The 16,999-nt window shown below is 37.3% G+C and overlaps 1 protein-coding gene and 1 long non-coding RNA gene across 7 annotated transcripts in view; one reads left to right on the top strand and one right to left on the bottom strand.

Annotated features, from left to right (window-relative positions):
• LOC143646801 (uncharacterized) overlaps positions 1-15,476 on the bottom strand; it is a 76,403-nt gene extending 60,927 nt beyond the window's left edge. Inside the window, exon 1 of the long non-coding RNA XR_013157635.1 lies at positions 15,339-15,476. This is a non-coding gene — a long non-coding RNA (uncharacterized LOC143646801). The remainder of the gene's footprint in view (positions 1-15,338) is intronic.
• A 91-nt stretch (positions 15,477-15,567) lies between these two features.
• LOC143646803 (uncharacterized) overlaps positions 15,568-16,999 on the top strand; it is a 168,994-nt gene continuing 167,562 nt past the window's right edge. For all 6 annotated transcript variants that reach the window (XR_013157636.1, XR_013157637.1, XM_077116159.1 and 3 more), the window contains exon 1: positions 15,568-15,676. The gene's annotated coding sequence lies outside the window, so the exon portion shown is untranslated. The remainder of the gene's footprint in view (positions 15,677-16,999) is intronic.

The raw sequence follows: 16,999 nt of genomic DNA on the forward strand, positions 1-16,999 counted from the left end.
AATATTAGCTTAGTGAGTGATAAGTTCAGACTCCCAGTTTCACAAGAGGGAGCTATGGAGAAAATTGAAAATTAAGTGACAAAATTCAATTTTTGAGAATTAGGGAAATTAGATAAATACTTCCATCTAACCTCCTCCCCCAACTCCATATGGTATTTATTTCACAGTGATTTAGTGAGTACCTACATGAAATAAGCTCTGTGCTATTGTCTCATCTATTGAATTTAAGCGATGATCAGGTGGATAAGACTACAGCCCACCTCCAATCTGAGTGAAGAGAATATAACCCTCACTTTAAAAATGAAATAAATCTTGGTAAAAAAAGCTGTACATATTAAACTAATGCCAGTAATTAGAACACTGGTTCTTTTCCTAATATTCATTAATTCTTTACTTATCATGAGCCTTAGATTTTGGTAAAAAAGCTGTACATATTAAACTAATGCCAGTAACTAGAACACTGGTTCTTTTCTTAATACTTATTAATTCTTTACTTGTCATAAGCCTTACATTTTTATCCTTTTGGATTTTGTTTGCATGTGCTTTTTTGTGATTTATCAGTAGGAATCAAAATGGGATGAATGAAAATCATATGGAAATTTTAATTACCTATTCTGCAGCAGGTTGGAAAAGACTTCAAAGAATTAACCACCTTAGGTCTCTAATAAATAGTCAGGGACTGTTCTATTGTAGAAGAAAGCATAAGAGGACAAGACTATAAACCATGTGTTCTTGGATTCTTATATTTGTACATATAACAAATGTTTTCCATAAAGTAAGTGTGATTGGTTAATCTTCATGGTCGCTGTTAGAAATGAAAATAAACAGGCATAGATTTATTTTTTAAAGATGAATACTCAGAATGCCTGAACCTTGCCCTGCAATCCATTCTCCCCCATAGTCTTAAAATATCAGTCTCCTACCTCACCCCATCTCAGTTCTCAGCCCTTTTTACCCTTGGAGGAAACTCCCCTCAACCCTTCCAGTTATTTTGCACAGTCTTTACTTCCACAGTAAACAGTGTGCTGACACTGTTAGTCTTGATTATTGTTTTTATTTTAATCTTAAGCAATATGTATTGACAATCTGCCACAGGAAATTAAAACTTAGCTTTTCCACACTCACTGCTATCCCTACTCCCAGCTTCCTAACATTGCTATATCACCCAACTTTTAATTAAACCATTCTCATGACAATCCAAATATTTATACTATTAAGTTCTACTTTTCTTTAAAGCCCACTATTGTTGTTGTAGGTGGTGAATTCCTCCATTTTTCATTTGTCTAGTTATTGTATGAATGAATCTATTGATAGTTTTCCAAATGTCACATTGTCTGCCATGTGTTTATCAATGTTGCTTTCCATATTCTCAAATCTATCTCTTTCTTTCAGAACTCCCAGAGACCTCCATTCCTGAGCTTCTGTGCTAACCATACTGCTTGGTCCTAGGCCTCCTACCAAGCTATGATATTGAATATTCTTTTTACTGTTCAATTGTGTTGGACATTCTTTGTTAGAGGTGACATCTTTTTCCTAGTCCATTTTTCATGGCTGATTCATTTCATTTTTATTTAAAACAAAATCATCTTGTATTACCCTGAGAAAATGTGGTAATAAATTAATTTTTGAGTCTCAACATATTTGAAATATTTTATCATTGTATCAGTTATTTTGCCTAAGAATAGAATTTTATGTTGAAAACTGTTTCTGCCAAAATTTTGAAACTCAAGCTCTCTTGTCTTCAAGCTTCCAATCTTACTGTTGAGAATCTTGTTTTCACATGATTCCCAAACTTTTGGGAGGTAGTGGGCCATAATAGATAAGAATCAAACACCACAGTTCAAATCCATACGTTGACTTTCAGCTTGGCTAAGTGACATTCCCTGTGTATCTCTTTCCCTCTCTGTAAAAGGGAGCATGACAAAATTCTATTCATGCTACATCCATCTCTCAGATCTTATTTTCTTTTGATTATTTTAATTTGAATGAGGGGGAAAGTATTTTGGGTAAAATTCACTTTTGTGGATCTTTAATTTTTTATTGATGTACCAATGGTCTGTATTATAGATTCACAGTGAAATACAACATCTAAGACCCACTACCTAGGCACATATCTGCAAGCACAAACACAGATAGTTATGGTATGTCAATTTCTAGAAAAATAAAGTATATTGGAGTAATGTTTAAATTAAAGTATATTGGAGTAATGTTTAAATTATAGACTTTAAATTAGAATTTTATTTTGAATATTCACAAATATGAATTTTTACAGCACCAAGAATCTTTCTCTTTGTTGAGATTTTTTCTAATCTTACATTGATCAGTCACACAAAATCAGAAGCAGATTGCAGGTGAAACCAAGTGTACCTGAGGCTGAGTAAAATTCTAGTGATGGGAATGGGTGGAGGGGGAATACAGAATGATATTAGATATGCCCAATGGAAAAAAAATGTTCTGTTTTAAATAAACAAAGTTATATAAATAAGCAAAGTTGAAGGGTTTTTGTTTTATTTTGTCCAATGGTAAGTCTTATCAGGGATTTTAGAATGCTAATATGAACAGTGAAACCTACAGAAGAGATTCATTAAGTAACTTCGTAAACTAAATTGACCCCAAATCTCTTTAACTTTGGATTGTACATTAATATCCTCCCCAATAAGTGAACATTTTCATTTAATGCAGGAAAGCCAGCATTTATATTTCACTTCAAACCAGCTCACTCACAGATTCAGCTATAGGGATCTGCATTTATATTTTGAAGACCCCACACATAAAAAGGGAAAATTCATTCTTTTTTGCAGAAGAGATTGATCCATTAAAAAGAGGAATATTAGGAGTAAGGGTAATAATAGAAGTTGCATTAGTTCATGTCTGCCAAGAAGTGGATGCCCAGTTGAGATTGGACATGTGAGATGTTTATTGGATAAGGAGGAGGAGAAGGTAAGAGAATCTTCAGATGGAGATGTAGGTCTTATACCTATTAGAAAAGAGAGAATGAAGGAGGATTGGGTAGCAGAAATCTCGAACTTCATTGCAGCTTCAAAAAAAAAAGGAGTCCTGGAGTCCAAAATATTCCATCAGAAAGCCCCACACCCCTTAGGAATGGGTCTGCCTTAATACCCAACATGCTCAGCAACTGGCTAAGAACATCCCTTGAGAAACACAGTAAGAACTATGAAGCTTGGCAGATAGGGTGGCCTATCAATTGTGCTTGTTTCAGTGGGAGATCAAACAGCATATTTTCATTGGCTGAGACACAGGCAAAAAACTAGTCAAACGATGTAAAACACAATGTTACAAATTCATTAAATTGCTAAATTAAAATAAACAAATATTTAATTGTTTGTTGTTACCTAGTCATAAAAATTAGCTATTTTTTTTTAATTAGATGTTTTGAAGGTTTTCCCTTTTTTTTAAATAGATATTACCTCTAGTACTGTCTTTCACACCCACAGATGTGAGGCTGAATTTACAAAGAAACCTGATTTGGAGGTTGAAAATGTGGACTGTTTGGCCTTGGATAACACACTTAAGTTCTTTATCCCAGTTTCCCTGTGTGTAAACTGTTGTAGCCATCTTCTTTGAGTATTACAAAGGCTAAAATAATTTGTGTGATAAGTCTAGGTGAGTAATATAAAAATTCTTATTAGCAAGGACTAATCCTGAGCCAGGGGCAATATTTTCATGTAATATAAGCCCTTATGAAAGAGACTCTTCCTTCATTTGATGCATTGCTATCTTCTAGAACAGACTTATGAATAAGAGTCAGGCTAATATAATGTCTTTTAGAAATCCCCTGTTCCAAACACTGAGCATGTCTTTTAGAATAAGAAAAATTTTCCCATACATTCAAAAGCTAGCTCATGTTTTTCCCATGCATTTTTGTTGTATGCCATCTAGATCAGAAGCCTTTTGATAGTTGAAAGTTGTCTTTGTGTTTGCACTTTTTATTCCATATATAACTTCTCATTCTTACATAGTTGCAAATATGTATTTTTCATGTTTTCTTTTATTAAAATAATCATGATATTAGAAAGCATTTAGGTACCAGGCACGGGCTAGCAGGGAATCCACCTTGATTTATTATCTTCATTACGCTATGGTCATCATGGCATTCTTAAAACAGTATTAATTTTGTAATTACTATTGCCCTTCATTTTTAAGACAAAAGAAAAATTAAGAGAACTCCTTTGTGAAGGGGGTGCTGATGCAGTAAATAAACAAGCCATTGTAGTTTCGTGAATCTTGGGGACTGTAAAATGAACAGGAAGAAATGTTTTGTTCTGAACATCCCTTTATTAATATTTGGTGCTGTAATATTTTGGTGCCAGACAAGATTTAAATACAGATGATGTGATAATGAAACAGACAAAAGGTCAAACAATTTAAAATTCAATATAAACTGGCTAAGATGGCTAATATGCAGTGTTTGCTGTGGAAACCCACACAGGAATACACAAATCTTTCATCCTCTCATTTAATTTTTTGCTACTATGCTTGACAATCTTAATACACTTAATACAGTTGATACTATGGTTGACAGGCTCTGTAGAGAGAAAGGTCAACCCAAATGTGGTGGTTAGGAGACTGTCTCTGGATTTAAATAGAATGCTGCCTCTTCTACTTACCAACTGGGTAACTTTACGCAGGTTGCTCCAACTCTCTAAACTTCAGTTTCCTTATTTACAAAATGGGATTAAGAATATTTAATAAGGGAATTATGAGGATTGGATGAGGAGATATAGATAAGGCAGATTCTTCCATGCCCGGTTTGAATAAGCAAGCAATAATCACTTTCTTTATTATAACAGAGATACTATTTTTTGACTCTTTGTAATACTTGCTTTGTGAGATTTTCTTCCCTTTGAAAGAAATTCAAAAATACCCCTCATAAGTTATATCGAAATTCTAAATATCCCTCATAAGTTATAGAACCCTTATAGGATAAAGCTCTGCATCGGCCTTCTTAAACTCATGAAGAACTCAGATTCAAGGCTTTTAGAAGCATAGTTCTTGAGTATATATATATATTTTGCATGGACAGGTACTGGGAATTGAACTTGAGATTCTAGCACAGCAGGCAAGAACTCTGCCTGCTGAGCCACCACGGCCTGCCCAAGAGTAGATTATTTTCACAGACAGTCCCAGTGAGTCCTGGCCATGGACATTCTAATAGTAAACACTAGGCTTTCTATCTAAAAAAAAAACAAAACAAATCCATAGTTGGGAATATAGAATCAATTTTCCATTTATTCCATGTTGCACTTTACTCCTAAATCAGGAAAACAAAACCCTATTTTACAGCTATGCTTTATTCAGGAAAGTAGATTCCACAAGAAATCAAAAACTACTCAGAACAATCACACAGGAGTCACCCATCTGACTTCATTATTCAAAAATGATCACATCATTAAAGTTAAATAAGAACGTTTTGAGCAGCAATTATAAAATGAAAACTACTCTTCACCTTCGCAAACCTCATTTGGCTTGAAGAAGCAGCTCTTGTATCAAGGCTTTGTATTGAGTAGAGAGGTGCTTTACCTCAATGCATATGACCTGAAGTCTTCAATACTCTATTAGTACTACAGGGATAAAGCAAATGACACACCAACTAAACAAGCACAATCCCTGGTCACATAAAACAAAGCAAAGAAGTACACAAGCAAAATAAATACCATGTCCTCCAGCACAACACTCTATATTGGCTGAGAATGATAATCATCAAATTCAGTATAATGGCATTGGATGGGAGTCCACCAAAGTCTTCAACTGCATCTCCTATAACATTTTCTTTAAGGAAAATAATAAAATGATAATTCTCAAGGAAAAATGGTGAAATGTCAAATTTTGATCAACTATGCAACATTATTCCTATTTCTCAATGTGCTTAAAATAGCTTATGATTTTTTTAATATAAAAGGGTAAGTTCAAAAATGCTTTCTGTGGTATAATGGAAATTGGGAGATCAGCACTTGAATTCTGATTCTGCTACTGAATTGTTATGTGAACAAGAATGTGCTGTTTTCCTTGTTAGACCTTAGTTTTATCATCTATAAAATGGCTCTGCTATCCCTTATTTGCCACATAAGGTATTTTATAACTCTTTAAAAGGAGTTAATGTGAGAAAATACCTAGTAGAGTCTAATACATAATGGGAGTTATTATTAGAGTCTAATAATAACTCCCATTAAATGTTAAATGTGATCTGAAAAATAATATTGATAATGGTTATTGCTGCATATATAATAATTCTTACAATCCTAAGAAGCATGGTGTCAACAGTGGATTTTTTCTTCTTTTTTTTCCACTTGGGCAGGCACCAGGAACCAAACCCAAGTCTCTAGCATAGCAGGTGAGAACTCTGCCATTGAGCCACAGTTGCCCACCCAACAGTGGATTTTTAATGTACCTTGTGAGATTGGAGTACTAGTGAAAATTACCAAATGTTCACATGCACTGACCAAGAGAAATGAAGAAATACCCTAGGTTGAATTTATAGCTGGAATTCTGGAGTTCAAACAGCTTTAAATGAATAACAGTAACAAGTCTGGCCATGCTTTAGTAATGGTTAAATAGTTTCTTAGAAACAGACACATCTGATAGAAGTACATGGAAGGTGAACAAATTCCTGTTAAAACAAGAGTAAATTTAAACTATGCTGTGAGAAATTAGGATTGACCAGGTTCACGTCCCAAAGTATCAGAGAACAATGAACTTTTTTTAAAAGAAAGAAAAGTATAAAGGAGGCTTTCAAGAGCAGGTATAAAGTCACCAGCTTTGAGAAAGTAAATAAGTATTTCCAGCTGTGTAATCATTTAATGGAGTTCTTGACTAGGGAGAAAACACAAAGGTGAGAGAATTTGAGCAGAAATAGCAAAATCAAAGACCAAAAGGAAGAGATGTGCAGAGGTGGGATCAAAGAAATGAGTGATGAAGAGTTTAAGCAAGAATAAAAGCTCTAACTCCAGACCTCTAAGAGTGAACAAGAAGGGAATGGGTGGCAGCTACAGGCATTAAAGAGGTAAGATAGTTATGGCATTGACCAAGTAAGATGGTACTAATGTTTGTACAGAAGTCCCATTAGAGAAGAAAAAAAAGAATCAAGGTAAGGAGCTATTGAACAGAATGTGGTTATTAATCAAAGTAGGAAGAATAAAATAATGGAGCAGCAGACATGACCACTTAAAAGTAAGTGGCAAGGCAGATACCTGGGAATAGAAGCCTTCAGGGAGAGTCCAGGTTTCCCTGCAGAACCTGTTCTGTCACAGGGTGATCAAGATTAACCCTCTGGCTGCTCATGGCAAATGGGAGAAAGCTTAAAACAATTTATAAAAAGGAGAAAAGGAAATAATAAAATCCTTTGAGATAACATGGAAAATGATATTGTAAACTGAGAATCTATAAGCCTTATTAATTCTAGTCAGAGGATCAAGGCAGGAAATCTACCTTCAAGCTTGGAGAGAATAATATGAAATGATGGTGTGCCAGTCTGAATCTGTGGTGGACGCCAGAAAAGCCATGCCTTTTGATTCTCTTTCAATATTGCTGGGTCAGAGCATTTTGATTGTTTCTATGAAGATGTGACCCACCCAATTGTGGGTGGTAACTTTTGAATAGATGATTTCCATGGAGGTGTGCCTCCACCAACTGAAGGTGGAGATGCTTGCTGGAATCCTTTAAAAGAGGAAACATTTTGGAGAGAGTCCCTTTTGGTAGAGCCACGTGAAAGCCAGCAGATGCCACCATGTTTGCTCTGCCATTCCAGCTGAGAGAGAAATGTTGAACATCGTCAGCCTTCTTGAACCAAGATATCTTTCCCCAGATGCCTTAAATTGGACAATTCTATAGACTCGTTTTAATTGGGACATTTTCTCGGCCTTAGAACTGTAAACTAGCAACTCATTAAATTTCCCTTTTTAAAAGCCATTCCATTTCTGGTATATTGCATTCCAGCAGCTAGCAAACTAGAACAGATAGTAATGCAGCCAGGACACATAAGGGCAGAAAAATGGTGATTTTTTCTGAAATTCAGAGAAAATGAGAAGAATATCCCCAAAGCAAGAAATCAATGGTTACTCACTCATAAAATGCAATTGATCAAAAACTGAATTTCCCTGTAAGAAAATGCAAAAAATATGTGCCTCTACATAGAAGTTACTGAAATATAAGATGTTATAAAATCAGTAGAATTCCATAAGCAAAGGATAAGTGAAAATAATTTGGAACAGAGATGAAGTGATGAACAAAACTGCACATATAGACTTCTTATGTGGGTGTTATTGCTGAAGCTTTCCCATTAGAATATACATGTGGATTCTGAGCAAGAGGAAACAACCAAAAGGGGTAAACGATATACATGCTGACCACAGTCAGGTCTCCTGAAGATACTATTCTATGCATCTTCTAAAATGGCCTTCTAAATGCAATTCTCACTAATAAAAGAAAGGCACTGATAACACAAATAAGGACAAAATATCCCAGAAGCTGATATATGAACAACAAACCTTCAAGGTGTGAGCTGAAAGAAAGTCTGACCTGAATATGTGGATGTAGTAGTGAGACCAATGAAGGTCTTTAGTGCATTCTTTGGAGAGGAAGAAGTTAAAAATAAAACTGAAAACAAAATGATCATAATAACAAAAACAATAACAATATAACTGCAGGTGACTTTATAAAGGTCCTATTATTTTTCAGGCATTCTAAGTGCTTTCCATTCATTATCAGTGATAGACTCCTAGCATCCTATAAAGTAGCTTGTTATTATGAGGAAACTGAAATGGAAAAAAACTTAGATTGCCAAACTATTAAATATCAAAATCAGAATAAAAGTCCATGCATTTTGCCGATGGAATCTCTACACATAACCACTGTGTTGTACTGCTACTGTTAATCAGAATGTGAAGTTTGCAAAATCATTATCAATCATCTTACACATAGGGGTTATAAAGCATGTGCACCCTCACCATCAATGCTATTATTCCTTAGATCACAGTGAGAAATGTGGTGCAGAAAATATTGTCTCTTCTACAGATGAGCAGACAGATGCCCTGGGAGATTTGGGTGTCATACCCACAGTTCCATAAGTAGTGGCAGGTCTTTTCAACCTAAATCTTTTTTTCCTTTTGGCTCCAAGTCTTATGCCCTTTCCACAACATAGTAGCTTACTCGATTAGAAAGCAAGATAAGACTGATCATCTAGTACCTGATGTCAGGTTTCTTAAGTAATGTCTAGAAGTGGTGGTGAGTAATGCTTTGGCTCTGGAAAAGATAGTCCCACACCATACACGTGTGTGTGTGTGTCAGATTACCAAGGCAAAAAGCAAAAATATGAGAAAGAAAGTGATTTCCCAAGGAAAATATGTGGAGATAAGCAGATGCAAACATATGCATGTTTGATTGTCTGAATGCACTGTAATAAAGACTTCTTGATCCAATTGGCTGAGACATTTTCATTTTGTTTTATTTGTGATGAGACATTTTCATTTTGTTTTATTTGTGATGTAACAGTGGACAGTAAAATGACAGAAAAGAAGATAAATTAGGAAAACAATAGTTACTAAGAGAGTTAAGGGCTTTCATAAAGTGAAACTGGGAAAAAGAATGAATCTTGCTTTTAGGAATTACGTGAATGTACAAAAGAGTTCAGAAATCGACCAATGATAACATATTTTGGAGAAGACTGAACATAAAAGAAAAGCAACAGTTATTTAAGAGTACAGAGTTTATGAGAAATTTTTAATTTCTCTCTGGAGATTTTAAGGGGATTGTATTATAGTGAGGGAAGAATTGCAAATAAAGAAAGACTTCAAAATAAAAATGAAAACAACTTTCAAGTGAGATACTTGTGCAAAAATAATCCAATTACAAGATGCTATTTTGGTATCAGATATTTGTATGGTTATTTTTGTTATTCTTGTTGCCAGAATATCATTGATGTTATTTCCCATGGTCCCATCCCTGGCCATCTACATATCATGTTGGGGGCGGTGACATTTATCCCATTTAATACAGAGGAGTATGCTTTTCCAACTCTTTGGAGGTAATAGTATAGACTTCATCTACTGATTTCAACTAGACATCTTATCACAAAAGAGAGAGTAGGCAGGCTATTTTCCACTTTCCCTCAATATAGAATATGAGGAAAAGATCATAAATTACAGCAAACAATATTTAGGACTAGAATAGCCAAAAGAAGAATTTTCTTCATGGAAACAGGCTACCAATGGAAGTAGAGTTATCTCTGCTTTTTTTTTTTCAGTTGTTGAGAAGACGACCTCTTGGAGATGGGATGGAGTGGAGGAGACTGGGTTGATCCCCAGGATCTGCCTGTGCCCTCAGACTGCATTATCACAAGTTGTCACCTACTTTTCAAATCAAGATGTGCTGTGAATCCAGTCACCCACAGAAATGCTTCAATTTTCTGTAACTGCAAGGGGCTTTAAATATTGAAAAAAACATACTTCAGTTCTGGAAATTGTTGAATACATTGAGAGTGAAGACACTGAAAAATTTCAATTATTACAGGTAATAAAGAAACAAACACTGAATTTTCCTATTCTGAATTGCTATTTGATTTTTTTTCTCACCCAAGTCATTCTTTGCTCTGGCTGAGGCAAATTAGTTTGCTTTATTCACCCAAAGTATAGGATTTGATGTTTCCTTCCTTATACAACTTCCTACTCAGCTCCCCTATCTTCTCTGCTTCCTTATCCTTTCAACCAGTCCCAAAATGCTATTTCTCCTTTTGTTAAGAGTTATAAAAATATCAGTGCCACTGAAAATATAATATCTTTATTCTCATCATCTAGGAGACAGGATATGGTAAGGGTGTTAAGTGTCAGCCATGTCAGATTTCACTTCCTGCTTCATAATCAATCCAGTATGGGCCTGCCAGGGCCCTGGTAAGTCCCAGCCTTTCCAAGGAGATTCTTCCTTCTCATCTAACCTGAGCTGCTCTCACTTCAATTACCTAGGGAAAAAGTTAACAATACCTGGCAATATCCCCCTCCTTCATCCACCTCCTGGCCTTTCTTCCATCTCCAAGGTTACCAAAATGAAGGAAGTTTGTTAAGACTGATTCACATGGCTTGGGAGTTGCTTACTGGATGATTTCACCATCTGGCTATTAGCTGTGAAGAAATATAATGCTATCCTTACATATCTGGTTCTGGTTGGGAGGAAAAAGTTTATATAAAAGCCTTGAGAGAGGCAGAAGTGAATGGAAAGTACGTTAGCATCCTGGGGACTGACTCTGATGATTTAGTATGGTGATCAGTTGGTGTATTTATAGCACTGACATTAATGTTTGATGAACAAACTTCTGTACCTGCAGTCTGTATGCCAGGTTGGAACATGACCCTGAGGAAAACACCATGTTAGTCCAGGTGGAGGGAGTTAGTTGGGAGGGAATGCATAGCTTTTAGACTGGTTGATTTTCCTTGGTAGAGGATCTAATGATGAGAGTGGCAGCCAAGAAACCAGAGCTCTTTGTTCAACTTCAGGTCTCATTAACACAATGATGGGTGGTCTTGAGTCAAAATACTGTCATGGTTAAGAAGCCAGGCTCTGGGATCAGGCTGATAAAGGCTCAAGCTCTGTCACACTGCAAATATGGACCCAAGTTCTTTGTTGCTCAGCTTCCTTATCTGCATGAATTGCACTTAGCTTAGTGCCTGGACCATGACAGCAGCTCAAAATGAGTAGTAGAAAATGGGACTTAGAACAAAGAAATGCCTGACAGAATTCTCTGATTCAATAATGACTTATTGAATACCTACTTTGCATCAATACTTGCACATGAAATTTTGAAACAGAGAAGGGCACCTCAGGTCCAGTTCCTGCTCTGGAAAGTTGTATTTTCATTGGAAAGATAAAAGCTCATTTAAATATCATGCTATTCAAATAAATATGATCAGACCTCAAGAATTTGGGGAAGGGGTAAATATCATACATTGGAATGGAGAAACTCATGAAAATATTAAAATTATTTAAAGAAAATTTAGAGTAATTTCTGGAATCTCATGCAAGTATTAGAAGCAGCTATTACTGAGTAAAGGAGAAGTAAACTTGAATCAGCAGCTGTGGATTCAAATCTAGAGGCTCTGTCTCCTTAGATATAATCCTGGAAAATCACTTAGCCTCTAGGCATTTATGTTTTCACATCTGTAAAACTGATATGCTGAGATATGGCTTATAGAGTTTGTGAGGTCAGAACAGGAGAACATGGATTAAAGTGTCTGGATTGGGTTTCCTATCCATGAGAACATCAACAGGTAGGTATGGAAGGAATGCAAAGTCAATACCACTTCCTCTATTTTCCTTCCTTTAGCTTTCCTCAGTTCAGAGCTATAGCAGATCCTGTTTGATTGTTTCTGTATCAAACATTATTTATGTGAAAATGAAAAGATCCATCTAGTTAAAAGGAATTTAAGTCTTCCAGGGTGTGATGATCTGATGATTGTGAGACAACCTGTTGTCCTCTTTCTCCTGAGTCATCCCAATGACCTGACCTCCTAAATGTTCCTGGACCAGAACTGCAGTCACTGAAGGTCCAGGTGGATCGACCCCAGAACTTACTACTTAGACCATCTGGGCTCTACTCATCTCTGTAAGAGTTTCACTGGGAAGTCCTGGTTAACCTATACTCCACTCTCACCTCAGCCTCTCCATATTCTAGAAGGAAATAATATTATCAGTTCCTGCCTTAGGGAAGCTAAGAAAATAAATTAGCTAATGCTGGAAGTTAGAGATTCTTCTTGAGTAAAAATCCTGTTTTAGTTTTATGTGACTTCTTTGCACTGTGTTATCCTTCATTTCATTGGGTGACTCTGCCTTCTCTACAGGATCTAAAGGGCCTTTGAATAATATGATTAAGAGACCCAATGTTTTCCCTCCAGGCCATCCTAGGGCTGGTTTTCTTGATCTCATCAATTTCACAAACAACAGAATTCCACATCCTACTGTAGTATTGTGATAGAAATGAAAACATTTTAGCAAAGCCTATGAGCACAGCATATTTGAGGATGAATTACCTTGGCCAAACCAAAGTGCCTGGCATTTCTTAAACCTGTAGCTTGAAATTGCAATTTCATTTTTTCCCTCTAGTTTCTTTTTATTGCTTGAAGAAATCTCCCATGTTTGCATTCATAATACAAGCCCCTTTTGTTCCAAGGGCAAACTTTGCTTTCTCATGATTATTTTTCAGTCCACTGTGGATTGAGCATGGTATGGACATGGAGGGTTACCTACATTGAGCCAACCTTTACATGTATATATAAAGTATATATATATATATATATATATATATATATATATATAAAACAACATATATACATCAAATTTACTGAGATGTATTTCACATACCTTACAATTTGCCCACTTAAAGTGTACAATTCAGTATTTTTTAGTATATATACAGAATTGTGCAATCATCACCACAATCAATTTTTGAACATTTTAACTGCTCCCGAAAGAAAGCCCATACTCACCAGCAGTCACTCCCCATTCTCTCTTCCTACCCCTGTCTTAGGCAACCTCCATTCTAATATTGGCCTGTATTAATTTTCCAATTCTAGACATTTTGTATAAATGATACCATACAATATGTTATCCTTTTTGACTGGCTTCTTTCATTTAGCATAATGTTTTCAAGATTCATCTCTATTGTAGCATTTATTGGTATTTCATTTCTTTTTATTGCCAAAAATATTCCATTTTATAGATAATCTACATTTTATTTATCTATTCATCAGTTGACGGACATTTGGGTTGTTTCCATTTTTGGGGGGCTCTTATGAATAGTACTGCTATGAGCATTCTTCTACAACTTTTTTATGGATATGTGTTTTTACTTCTTAGGTAAACATAGAGGAGTGGAATTTCTAGGTCATATGGTAACTCTTTCTCACAGCAAATAACTAAAATAACAATTGGGCACCATAATCCCAATTTGGTAACTTATTTGTTGCAAAAACTACTAGATGCCATGAACCTGAAATCCACATATTAGCAGAAAGCAGTCTGGGGCTTTTACACAAAGATTAATAGGAAACCCAGATAGCAGCAGCCAGTCAGAGGCATTACATCACTTTCATAATACTGGGCATGGATGAGTCCCAGTTTTCATCTTCATAAAAATCCCATTTTTCCTCTCAGACCTTGACCTGAATAAGCTATCCAGTAAAACTTAACACTGAGGGCTCAATTTGTGGTTTCAATTTACTGACAGGGTTGTAAAAAGGATAGGGTTCTCTTTACCTGTCCTTTGAGAACAGGTTGGAGGATGAAGGAGGAAGGAAGTTAACTCACCTTTTGACCCCTGGGTTCTGAGGAGGCAATTAGGTCACTACACTCCATAATTCTGACCCAGGGGTGCTCAGGGATAAAGACTGTGCATTTTAGTGTGGAAAAAGGGAAGGACTATAGAATATAACAAAGAAAATCTAAATCCCTATATTCTGCTTACGTGGTAATTCTGGGCAAATTACTTTCTCTTTCTGAACTTTTAGCTGCTTTATTAAAACGGAGACAGTGACACCGATCCAAAGGATGGTTGTGTGGTTAAATGGGCCAATAATGAAGAGAATATTATGCTTTGCAATAAAAAGCAGCTCCCCTCTGAGAATTTATCGCACTTTATATACTATCCTATTTAATACAGAGCATGACGAAGGTTATGTGTTGGTGGTACATGGGATAAAATAGACTCAATTAAAAGATGAGTCTCTGAGGCTTACAGAGAATCACCTACCCACTTACTGGCAGACATTGGTTTTGGCCCAAAGTCTCTCCGGCGCTAAACCTGACGTCTAAGCGCAGCACCCAGACCCGCCGCCCCGACCTGTGGGTGGAGGGGTCCACGCCCCGCGCGGACTCCCCACTTTGCTCGGAGCCGCCTCAGGACTTCACCTGTCTGCCCCGCCGGCGGGCAGTGCGCGAAATCTCCAGAGAAGGAAGGGTCCAGACCCTCCTCAGACTCCTCCCCAGGCTCTTTCCAGGTCATGCGGACACATTCCATGACCCTCTCCTGACCCCGGCCCGAGGCCCTCGCCAAGCCGCACCCGGACACCTTCCTTGACCCTCCCCTGACCCTGGCCCGAAGTCCTCCCAAGGCTGCACCCTAACCCTTTCCCAACCCCTGACCCTCTCCCGAAACCGGCCCAAGGCCCTCCTCAGGCCACACCCGATGCCTTCCTCGACCTTCCCCTGATCCCCGACCCAGCCCCTCCCAAGGCCGCGACCTGACCCTTCTCCGACCCTGGAGGTGATCTCCGCCCCATCGCTGAGACCCCGCTGCCCCCCGCCTTGGCCTGGCACCCGCAGAGCGACCTCAGACATACCTGCAGGTGCTTGGCCTCCCCTAGCACCCCACACCGAGCACCGCCCGTTCCTCTGCGCCACAGCGGAACCCTGAGTCTCCACCACCTGCTGCGGAGACACAGCCGGGGACAGCCAGAGTGCGGGCAGCGGCTGCACATGCGCAGAGCGCCTGGGACAGGACACGCGCTATTTTGGTGACGTCACAGTCGTTGGCATGGGTGGGGCGTGTCCCGCTGAAGCGGGGTCTGCGGGAGGCCTGGGCGGTGTGAGACCCACAGCGAGGACTGGGACCGAGGGACGCCCCCCACCCGGGGCTTTGAAGACAGAGGCCTACCCTGAGGAGATGCCGTGAATGTTGGTGGGTAATTTAAATAACCACCTGGAAATTGTCTGGTAGTTCACGCAAACAATAACACGCTCTGAGAGATGACTTTATCTTAGGAATGCTGTCCTTCAAAATTGTGCAAACAATACATGGGGAGTGCAGTAAACTAGAAAATACGTATGAGCTGGAGCAGAAGACAAGGGCCATACACACCACTTCCTAAAAGAAAAGGAAGAAGCTTAATATTAGATGCACACCTTTCTAAAAACTTTACACAGTTTTTATTGTAATGGCAGAAAGTTTTGTAACTATCATTTCACTACGGAATATATACTGAGTCTTTTTCATGGTTAGTAACTTATGTTGTCAGTTTACTTGTGCCAACAAGAGAATTACTTCTCATACAAAATTATTACAAATGTTAAATTTTTCATTATAAAATTAATTTTTAAATGTGCCTGATCCATATTGGGATATATACACATACATATATGTAAGTACATACATATATGCAAGCACACAAACATGAACATGAGCCAGTTTTCAGGATGGCAGTGTTACTAGACAAAAGCAGTGGATTCTCTTGCCTGATGCACACACCCCATGTATCGTTTGCATCAATTTTCATTCTTCCAGTATCCAAATCCTTGTTTTGTTTTCATTGTTTGTTTAGATTTTGCTTATTTATTTGTATATTTGGTATATAGTTCTTCAGTGACTTTTTAAATAAATTTACTAAGTGGTTGATGCTATTCAGTGAATCTCCTTGTTTAGACTTAGTCCTCATTGCCTTCATTATACACCACCAACTCAACTTCACTTTAGTAATCAACATCGATCCCTCTGGCTGGTGAAATCTCATTCTCTATACATGGATGAATATGCATAATATTGACAGATGCTCTCCCACATTAATCTCTATTCATCTTGGATCTTAGTTTTTCTCAAATACACACAGATACCTACCATTATATGAAAGTCCTGGCTACATTTGATTCATCGTGGGAAAGGCAAATAGCTAAATCAAAATAATTAAATCATGTCCCTGGGATATTTAATGCTTGGACTGACATAATCCTTCCTCATTAATAATTGTGCATATGAAACTCAGGGGCTGACTTTATGTTATCAACCAGTGAGCAAGGTGAATGTGCTGGGAATCTGAAAAACTTCTGAGGCAAAGAAAAAACTGAATGAAAAGATGACAAAAATGCCAGGTAGCAGTTGTTTCCCTTTTGTATTCTTATCCATTAATAAGGATGAAGCCTGTTATAAGAAAGGCAATGTCTTCTTGATATAGAAATTGTATTTTGAGAGAATAATAAAAGCAAAACAATTATTTTAAAGTACAATAGA

This window comes from Tamandua tetradactyla, chromosome 9, assembly GCF_023851605.1.
Source record: "Tamandua tetradactyla isolate mTamTet1 chromosome 9, mTamTet1.pri, whole genome shotgun sequence".
In the NCBI taxonomy this organism is placed as follows: Eukaryota; Metazoa; Chordata; class Mammalia; order Pilosa; family Myrmecophagidae; genus Tamandua; species Tamandua tetradactyla.